This window comes from Lithobates pipiens, unplaced genomic scaffold, assembly GCF_037356315.1.
Source record: "Lithobates pipiens isolate NorthernLeopardFrog02 unplaced genomic scaffold, aLitPip1_a1.2 Scaffold_8, whole genome shotgun sequence".
Classification (NCBI taxonomy): Eukaryota; Metazoa; Chordata; class Amphibia; order Anura; family Ranidae; genus Lithobates; species Lithobates pipiens.
In genome coordinates this window covers 120,974,984-120,984,661 of record NW_027507903.1, presented here as the reverse complement: position 1 = coordinate 120,984,661, position 9,678 = coordinate 120,974,984, and positions in this window count along the sequence as shown.

Here is a 9,678-nt window from a genome sequence, read left to right as displayed (position 1 = left end):
CAGAATTCGTCCGGCCCTCTCAGCCTCCCATCTTCCGGCTCTTCAGTGCCTGAGAATTATTGGCACCATGGTGGCCACGATTCCAATGGTGAAGTGGGCCCAATGGAAGATGAGACCGTTCCAAAAAGGTTTTCTTCACCAATGGCTAGGCGACAAGACTCAACCTATCCGGATCACATCTTCAATGAGAATCTCTCTGCCCTGGTGGCTTCAGAAGGAGAACCTATTCAATTGTCATTCCATTCTCCCCATCTCATGGGTAACAATAACTTCGGATGCCAGCAACAGGGGCTGGGGCGCCCACTGTTTGGCGGAAGTAGCACAAGGCACCTGGGACTTCCCTTCCAGGAGGACGGTGTCGAATATTCTAGAATTGAGGGCAGCCTTCCAGGCGCTCCTGGCCTTTCGTCATCTGGTCTCAGGAACCTCGGTCCTACTCAGACTAGACAACACAACAGCAGTGGCATATATAAGGAGACAAGGAGGTACTCGGAGTCTGTCCCTTCTTCAGGAGGTAGAGCCAATCATGTCTTGGGCTCAGAAGAACCTGGTCAACATTACAGCAACTTATGTTCTAGGAACGCAGAACGTCCAGGCGGACTTTCTGTCTCGAGTCAGTCTGGACAACAACGAATGGTCCCTTCACGAAGAAGTTTTCAGGTGGATTCTAACATTGTGGTTCTTCCCAGAGGTCGACCTATTTGCCTCCCCTTGCAACAAGAAACTGGCAAGGTACTATTCCAGGTTTCGGGATCCTCAGGCCTATGGAGTGGATGCTCTGACGGATCGATGGTGGTTCAACAAAGCTTACGCCTTTCCTCCAACTCCTATTATTCTACAGTTCCTGCGGAGACTCAAATCAGAAGCAGTAGAGGTGATAGCTGTAATACCTTATTGGCCCAACAGGCCATGGTTTCCGCTTCTAATGCTCCTCAGTGTCAGAGATCCGATTCCCTTACCTCTCAGACCCGATCTTCTATCCCAGGGCTCGAAGCTCCATCCCTGCCCGGCCCATCTATGTCTGAGGGTCTGGTTTTTGAGAGGGGAAGGTTAGTGTCAATAACGAGGTAAGGAGGCCGAGATGCTGAGAGGGCTCCCCTTGCGGCCGAGTGCAGTGCAACCCTGAAGGTGGCACAGGGATGCAGTGCCCACAGTAGCACAGGTTGCCGGGTAGCAGCAGTAGATGGAAATGCTGAGCAGACCAGTCTCTGGAGGCAACTGTGCAAGAAGTCCAAGGCGGGGTCAGGGTCAAGCCGAAGGTCAAACACGGGAGGTCAATCCGGGGGTAAGAGGGATGGATGCTGAACTGGAGGCCAGGAAACGGAAGTCAAGCCAAGCCGAGGTCGGGTGCCGGGAGCAGACAAGGAGTATCAGGGACAAGCCAGAAGTCGGAGCCAGGAGAGTAATCGGAAGCAGGTCAAACAAGCCGGGTCGGTAACAGGAGATCAGGTAGCGGAGATAACAGGCACGGGTACTCAGGAAGAGCTGACGATAAACCAGCAATGTGATGCTGTCAGGTGAACGTTTAAATAGGCACGACGCTTGGGTTACGTCGTGAGCGCGCCACCACGTTCGTACGCCTACGACGTGTAACGTAATGCGTTCGTACTACCCGGCGCACGCGTACTCGATCAGAAGCTCCATCAGGCGTTCGTCTGAGAATCATATTGCGTCTTCGTGGGCGCTGACGCGCGTCGACACGATCGTGTCTCACGAGGTAACTCCTATTTCCCTGACAGTGCCCCCCCCAAGGGGCAGCCTCCGGATGCCTAAACGAGCCCATTTTTCAGGATGAAGACATCGAAACCTGTGTATGAGTCTAGGTGCATGTACAAAACTTGCAGGTTCCCAAGAATTTTCTTCAGCCGAATACCCCTTCCATTTAATTAGAAATTGGATTGTCCTACCTCTCCGACGACAATCAAGGATAGATTCGACTTCAAATTCGGTTTCATCACCAACCTGGACCGGAGGCGGGGGCACTTCTTCTCTACCTGAAAAAGGACTGGAGATGACACGTTTGAGAAGGGAGACATGGAAAACGGGATGAATTCTGAGAGATTTAGGCAAAGCAAGTTCGAATGCTACAGGGTTAATTACACGTCTAATCTCAAAAGGGCCCAGGAACTTGGGTCCCAACTTCCGAGATGGACATGACAATTTTAAATTCACAGCAGAGAGCCACACTTTATCCCCATCTTAAAGGCAGGGTTAATTCTCCTTCTCTTATCATAATGTCTCTTGTATTCCTCCTGAGCCTTCTTCATGGTATCCTGGAGCAACTGATAGTTAGTTTGGATGAGGTTTACTCTGTCCTGAACGGCTGGGACCGTAGATTCAGGAATGGTATTGGGTAAGAACGAAGGGTGGAACCCGTAATTTGCCCAAAAGGGTGATTGGTTGGTCGAGGCATGCACTGAGTTGTTGTACGCGAATTCCGCGCAAGGGAGCAGGGAGGCCCAATCATCCTGGGAAAAAGAACAAAAGCATCGCAGATACTGTTCGAGCGTCTGGTTGGTTCTCTCTGTTTGTCCATTACTCTGTGGGTGATAGGCTGAGGATAGACATATTCTAATTGACAACAACTTACAGAACTCTTTCCAGAACCTGGAGGTGAATTGCACCCCTCTATCTGATACAATGCTGTCGGGTACACCATGTAGGCGGACAACTTCTTTAATGAAGATTCTTGCGGTATCCAAGGCGGAGGGGGTCCCTTTCATAGGCAGAAAGTGCGCCATCTTAGATAGGCGATCCACTACTACCAAGATGGTAGTGTGCTCTTCAGAAGGGGGCAACTCCACAATGAAGTCCAAAGAGATTTCCTTCCACGGTTTTTCTGGGACTGGTAGCGGCCTTAACAGGCCCCAGGGTCTAGTGTTAGACCCCTTGTTTCGTTGGCAGGTTGTACAGGAATCAACGTACTCTTTACAGTCAGATCTTAAGGTAGGCCACCATAAGGACCGCTGCACAAGATCAATCGTCTTCCGCACCCCAAAATGGCCGGCCAGTGGGTGGTCGTGGAAGGTCCTTAGTACGAGTAACCTGGCCTGCTGAGGCACAAAAATTTTGTTCTGGTGCCATAGAAGCCCGTCTTGACTTCTCAAGGAAGAAGCTTCTATGTCAGTACATTGGTTAGAGGCCTGTGCTATCGAAGCCCTTAGGTCCGGTTGCATTAGTAGGAAATTCCGGGGAGACAGAATTGTACTAGGTGTAATCTTCTCTGAGGAGTCTGGGAACATCCGGGACAAGGCATCTGCCTTGCCATTTTTTGATCCTGGACGGTAGGTCACATGAAAATTAAACCTTGAGAAGAATAAAGCCCAGCGGGCTTGTCGAGGTCTCAGACGTCTGGCTGTGCGAAGGTATTCTAAATTTTTATGGTCGGTGAAGACCAGGATGGGGTGAGCGGCACCTTCCAAGAGATACCTCCACTCTTCAAGGGCGGTCTTGATTGCCAAAAGCTCCCGGTCACCTACATCGTAGTTCCTTTCTGGGGGACTCATCTTCCGTGAAAAGAAGGCTACAGGGTGCAATAATGCCTTGGGACCTTGTCGCTGGGATAGAATTGCTCCTGTGGCCACCTCTGAGGCATCGACCTCCAGAACGTAGGGTAAGGCGGGATCTGGATGCTGCAGAATAGGTGCGGTAGTGAAGAGGGTTTTGAGCTGGTCAAAGGCAGATTGTGCTGCTGGAGTCCAGAGAAACTTGATATGCTGACGAGTGGTCTGCGTGATGGGTGCTACTATGGTGGAGAAGTTCCTTATGAACCTCCGGTAGAAATTAGCAAACCCAATGAACCTTTGAACGGTCTTCTTGTCAGAAGGAGCGGGCCAGTCTAGGATGGATTTCACTTTCTGGGGGTCCATGGCGATTCCACCTGTGGAAATGATGAGTCCCAGGAACTGAATAGATTCTTTTTCGAAGTCGCATTTCTCGGCCTTAATGAATAGTCCGTGGGTCCTGAGTATACCTAACACTTTTTTAACATGTGTTCTATGGAGTTCTAGAGTGGTCGAGAAGATCAGAATGTCGTCCAAGTAGGCGACGACGAAGTGGTCCAAGTACTCCCGGAGGATGTCATTAATAAAGTGCTGGAAAGTTGCTGGGGCATTGCATAATCCGAAGGGCATGACCAAGTATTCAAAATGCCCAAATCTTGTTCTGAATGCCGTCTTCCACTCGTCCCCCTTCCGGATACGGACGAGGTTGTAGGCTCCACGTAGGTCAAGCTTAGTAAAAATGCGGGAAGTGTGGAACCTTTGGAAAAGTTCTGGGATGAGCGGAAGTGGGTAGCGGTTTTTGAGGGTGATGTTATTTAGTTCCCTGTAGTCCACGCACGGTCTTAGAGTCTTGTCCTTTTTTTCTACGAAAAAGATGCCCGCACCAGCAGGGGATGAGGAAGGACGGATGAATCCCTTTGCCAGATTCTCATCTATATACTGTCTTAAGGCCTCAAGTTCAGTCTCGGAGAGAGGGAAAATCCGGCCAAAGGGAATGGGAGCTCCCGGCAATAATTCGATGGGGCAGTCGTAGGGGCGGTGCGGAGGTAAGATATCCGCCTTTCTCTTGTAGAATACGTCCCTGAACTCTTGGTAAGCTGCTGGTATGTTAGGAGCGGGACTGAGTACGGGTTGGACGGTCAAACAGCTGGACAAGTTCCTAGATTCGGGGTCCAGACAGTGTTGTTGGCAGTAAGTTGAAGTGAAGGCTATTTCTTTCTTGGACCAATCAATCCGAGGATTGTGTGCCTGAAGCCACGGGATTCCTAGGATGACGGGAAACATGGGAGAACATAGGACGTCGAACTTAATAAACTCCCGATGACCTGAATCTGTGGTCGCTAGGATGGGTCTTGTTTCCCTGGTAACATAGCCAGAGCTAGGTAGGGAGCCATCGGCCAGACGGACAGTCAGCTTTTGTTTCTTCAAGAGAAGCGGGAGAGCAAGATTTTTAGCCAGGGTTAAATCCAGAAAGCAGCTGCAGGCCCCAGAGTCCAGTATTGCCAGTAAGCGGATCTCCTGACCTGATACCGTCAATGTGACAGGAAGGGTGATGTGGGTTGAAGCGGGTTTCGTTACCTGGAGATGACATGGAGTGCAGGGGGTTGATTTACTTGGCCTGGTGGGACAGTGGTCAATACGATGTCCTGATTCCCCACAATAGAAGCAGAGATGTGCCTGACGGCGGCGAAGCCTCTCTTCAATGGTCAAGGGAGAGCGGAACAGGCCATTCAGAACAGAGGATGCCACTGGGCAGGCCGGAGGTGGAGCCTGGGTAGGGTTGAAGGTCCCAGTGCGTTCAGACCGGCGTTCACGTAGGCGCCTATCAAGCTGAGTGGTGAGTTGGATGAGTTCCTCAAGTGTTGGGGGGACCTCCAATCTAGCTAGTTCGTCCTTGAGGACCTCGGACAACCCCATCCGGTACTGATATTTTAAAGCTGCCTCATTCCAGCCAACATCTGCAGACCAAGTACGGAACTCTACTGTATAATCCTCTGCAGGCCGCTCACCCTGGCGGAGGGAGTACAAAGTTGCTTCGGCTGTAGTTGTCCGAAAGGGATCATCGTATAGGCGGGCCATAGCTTGAAAAAACTGATCCAAGGTACTAATGGAAGAGCTGTGTTGCTCTAGTAAGCCGTGAGCCCAGGTCTGGGGATCGTCCCTTAGTAGTGAGATGGTAAAACCCACTTTGGTCATTTCAGAAGTAAAGGTCCGAGGCTGCAGGGAGAAGTACAAGTGGCATGAGTTCCTGAAGGACCTAAATTTTCTTCGGTCCCCATGAAAATGTTCTGGTGCAGGGACTCGTGGCTCTGGAGAGGTTGAGACTATAGCGGTAGGACCTTGGCCAGAGAGGATAGATGGCTCAGGAGGGTGCTGCAGGCGTTCCTCCAACCGAAGGTATTTCTCTTGGAGACCCTTAATCGCTGGGGTCAGGGCCATGACTTCCCGTAGGATGACCTCTATCGGGGAGTTGCCTCTGTCGGCCTCTGACATTTTGGCTGGTTTATACTGTCAATAACGAGGTAAGGAGGCCGAGATGCTGAGAGGGCTCCCCTTGCGGCCGAGTGCAGTGCAACCCTGAAGGTGGCACAGGGATGCAGTGCCCACAGTAGCACAGGTTGCCGGGTAGCAGCAGTAGATGGAAATGCTGAGCAGACCAGTCTCTGGAGGCAACTGTGCAAGAAGTCCAAGGCGGGGTCAGGGTCAAGCCGAAGGTCAAACACGGGAGGTCAATCCGGGGGTAAGAGGGATGGATGCTGAACTGGAGGCCAGGAAACGGAAGTCAAGCCAAGCCGAGGTCGGGTGCCGGGAGCAGACAAGGAGTATCAGGGACAAGCCAGAAGTCGGAGCCAGGAGAGTAATCGGAAGCAGGTCAAACAAGCCGGGTCGGTAACAGGAGATCAGGTAGCGGAGATAACAGGCACGGGTACTCAGGAAGAGCTGACGATAAACCAGCAATGTGATGCTGTCAGGTGAACGTTTAAATAGGCACGACGCTTGGGTTACGTCGTGAGCGCGCCACCACGTTCGTACGCCTACGACGTGTAACGTAATGCGTTCGTACTACCCGGCGCACGCGTACTCGATCAGAAGCTCCATCAGGCGTTCGTCTGAGAATCATATTGCGTCTTCGTGGGCGCTGACGCGCGTCGACACGATCGTGTCTCACGAGGTAACTCCTATTTCCCTGACAGTTAGAGGCTCTGGGTTGTCCAAAGGAGGCCATCCCTACTCTCATGAGTGCAAGAAGGAAAAGTACCAACCAGGTGTATGAGAGGATTTGGTCTAGATTCACAAATCACTTATCTTCCAGGTCTTGCTCCAATGGTAATTTGACGGTTCAGGATGTTTTGAGTTTTTTACAGTCCGGACTGGACATTCCCCTATCTGTCAGCGCTCTTCGTGTGCAAGTCTCGGCAATTTCGGCCTTTTCTGGAGTATCTTGGGCTAAACATCCTTTGGTTCAGCAATTTTTTAAAGGAGCAATTAGACTTAGACCACAGAGGAAACCTAGATTCCCCAAGTGGGATTTACCCTTAGTTCTCGACTTCTTCTCTCAACTGGACAGAACACTTTCAGTCAAAGAATTGTCCCTAATGACATCTTTTTTGGTAGCCATATCCTCAGCAAAAAGAGTCTCTGAGATCCAGTCTTTAGGATCAAAGGAACCTTTCCTCACATTCTTCCCTGACAGAGTGGTCCTAGTGCCAATGCTGGGTTCGAACCCAAAGGTTACCTCAGTCTTCCACGAAAATCAGGACATTACTCTTCCTACCTTTAATTCTGCTGGGAGTCAGGATCTTCATCCTCTCGACATGGGAATTATTCTGAAACGATACCTGGAGGCGACAGCTTCTTTCCGGCAATCGGATTATCTTTTTGTTCTTTTTCATGGCAAAAGCAAAGGCCTTAGGGCTTCGGTCAGATCCATCTCCACGTGGGTGGTTCAGGCGATCCAGTGGGCTTATAGGGAGAAGGGCTTGGCTCCTCCTGAGGCGGTTACGGCACATTCCACGAGAGGTCTCTCTACTTCTTGGGCAGCTTCATGTCATGTGGCTCCTGAGGTTATCTGCAAGGCTGCCTCTTGGTCATCCATTCATACATTTATGGCTCACTATTGTGTCGAACCTGCCAGTTTATCTTCTGTTGATTTTGGTTTAAAGGTGCTGTCGGTGGACAGTGTTAAATAAATCTTTGTTCAGCATTTTTGCCCACCCGAGTGTGTTTGGCGAGTTATTTCCCACACGTTGCTGCCATGGAGTCTGTCAGGAAAACGGAAAATTCCTATCAAAATACTTACCGTAATTTTCCTTTCCTGATGGACTCCATGGCAGCAGGAGTTCCCTTCCAAAATGGCTGGAGTAGGCTAGTTATCGAACACGGCCATGGGCAGGGAGCAAAGATTTATGGGAGTAGTGTCCTATAGGGTAGTGGAGGCGGGACTTAACCCACACGTTGCTGCCATGGAGTCCATCAGGAAAGGAAAATTACGGTAAGTATTTTGATAGGAATTTTCCGTTTTATTGCACAGCTCCGGGGGTCTTCTTCCATCTTGGGGGGTCTTCTCGCCGGACTCCTCCGCTATCTTCTGCTAGAAGACTGGGCCACCGCTTGTAAAAGAGCTTGAAGAAGGTGCGGAGGCCCGGCAAGAAGAACCAAAGAGGGGGACAAGACCCCCGAAGTCGGAAGAAGAGGGCGGCGACGAAGAAGAAAGACGGGCTCCTCAGCTAGTAAAAGAGCTAGCAGAAGATAGCGGAGGAGTCCGACGAGAAGACCCCCGGAGCTGTGCAATAAAATATTTTTAATGCTTGTGTGTTGTGTTTTATTTAAAATGTTTTCACAGGTGAATGGGTAGGGGTACATTGTACCCCATACTCATTCACATAGGGTGGGGGACCGGTATCCGGTTGTCGGGAAGAGGCCCTTGTCCTCATCAACATGGGGACAAGGTTCTTTGGGGTGGGGGGACCACGTGGCCCCCTTCCCCAAAGCACCCTCCATGTTGAGAGCACGCGGCCTGGTACGGCTCAGGAGGGGGGCCGCACGCTCGTCCCCACCCCCTTTCCTGACCGGCCGGGTTGCCTGCTCGGATAAGGGTCTGATATGGACCTAGGGGGGACCCCCATGCTGTTTTTCCGGCGTAGGGCTTCCCCTTTAACTCCATACCAGGTGACGGGGCCAGCAACGCTTCATTCGCTGGACCCGGCTACCTGCAGCCGTGCTCAAAATGAACAGACTTTCCTCCATGTGTGTGGGCAAGTCCGTTCATTTCAAAACAAAAATATGGCGGATAGTCCCGTGTGTGGGCAGGTCCGCTCGTTCGGACAGTCCGGCGGACTTTACAGCGGTTTGTCTGCCAGATTAAGTCTGCCGGATAGTCTGATCGTGTGTACGCGGCATAAGTGTACCTGACACACCCTGTGCACACACCTATGCAGAGGAGGATGAAACCCTGCCTAGACTTCAGGGTAGGCCCAGAGACCACGGCCTATATTGGTGGCTGGATGGAAACAGACAGCCTATCATCCAATCTGATTCACCAGAAGGATGGGGAACGGATCTCCATCCTTCTGTCATTAGCAGACAGGATCGGATGTCGGCAGGTGTCAGCGGACATAGTTACATAGTTACATAGTTAGTCAGATTGAAAAAAGACACAAGTCCATCCAGTTCAACCAAACTGTTGACATCCTCGGCTCCATAGAGAGCAATGGTTGGTCTGATCAGGTCCGTCAGAGTGAAAGGGGCCTTATTGGCCGCATTACCAGGTGAGCTGCAATATAGTACATTTTTGTTTTTGGATTACTTTAAAGTGGAACTAAAGTGCTTACCTCTACCTTTAATGGTGTGAGGTCCCTCGCTGACATCTTCTTCCAGGAGTACATCACTCCTGCACATGCACAGGTGTGCCGTCTTCCAGGCACACAGAATGTAAAGTGTATGGACAGCTCAGTGTACATTCTAAAGAAGCCTACAAGCAGGCAGGTAGGTGTATTATACTGCAGAAGAGACAGACAGAGCATACAATTGCTGCAATAAATCTTCCAATGAGGACACTAGTTCTGGTGACCTGGGGGTCCCCAAGGGATTCCCTTAATTTGCAGGGATTTCCTCTCACTTTTTGCTTCGCTATGAGACAGGATGTGAAATGAAATCTCCGCAATGGGACACAGAT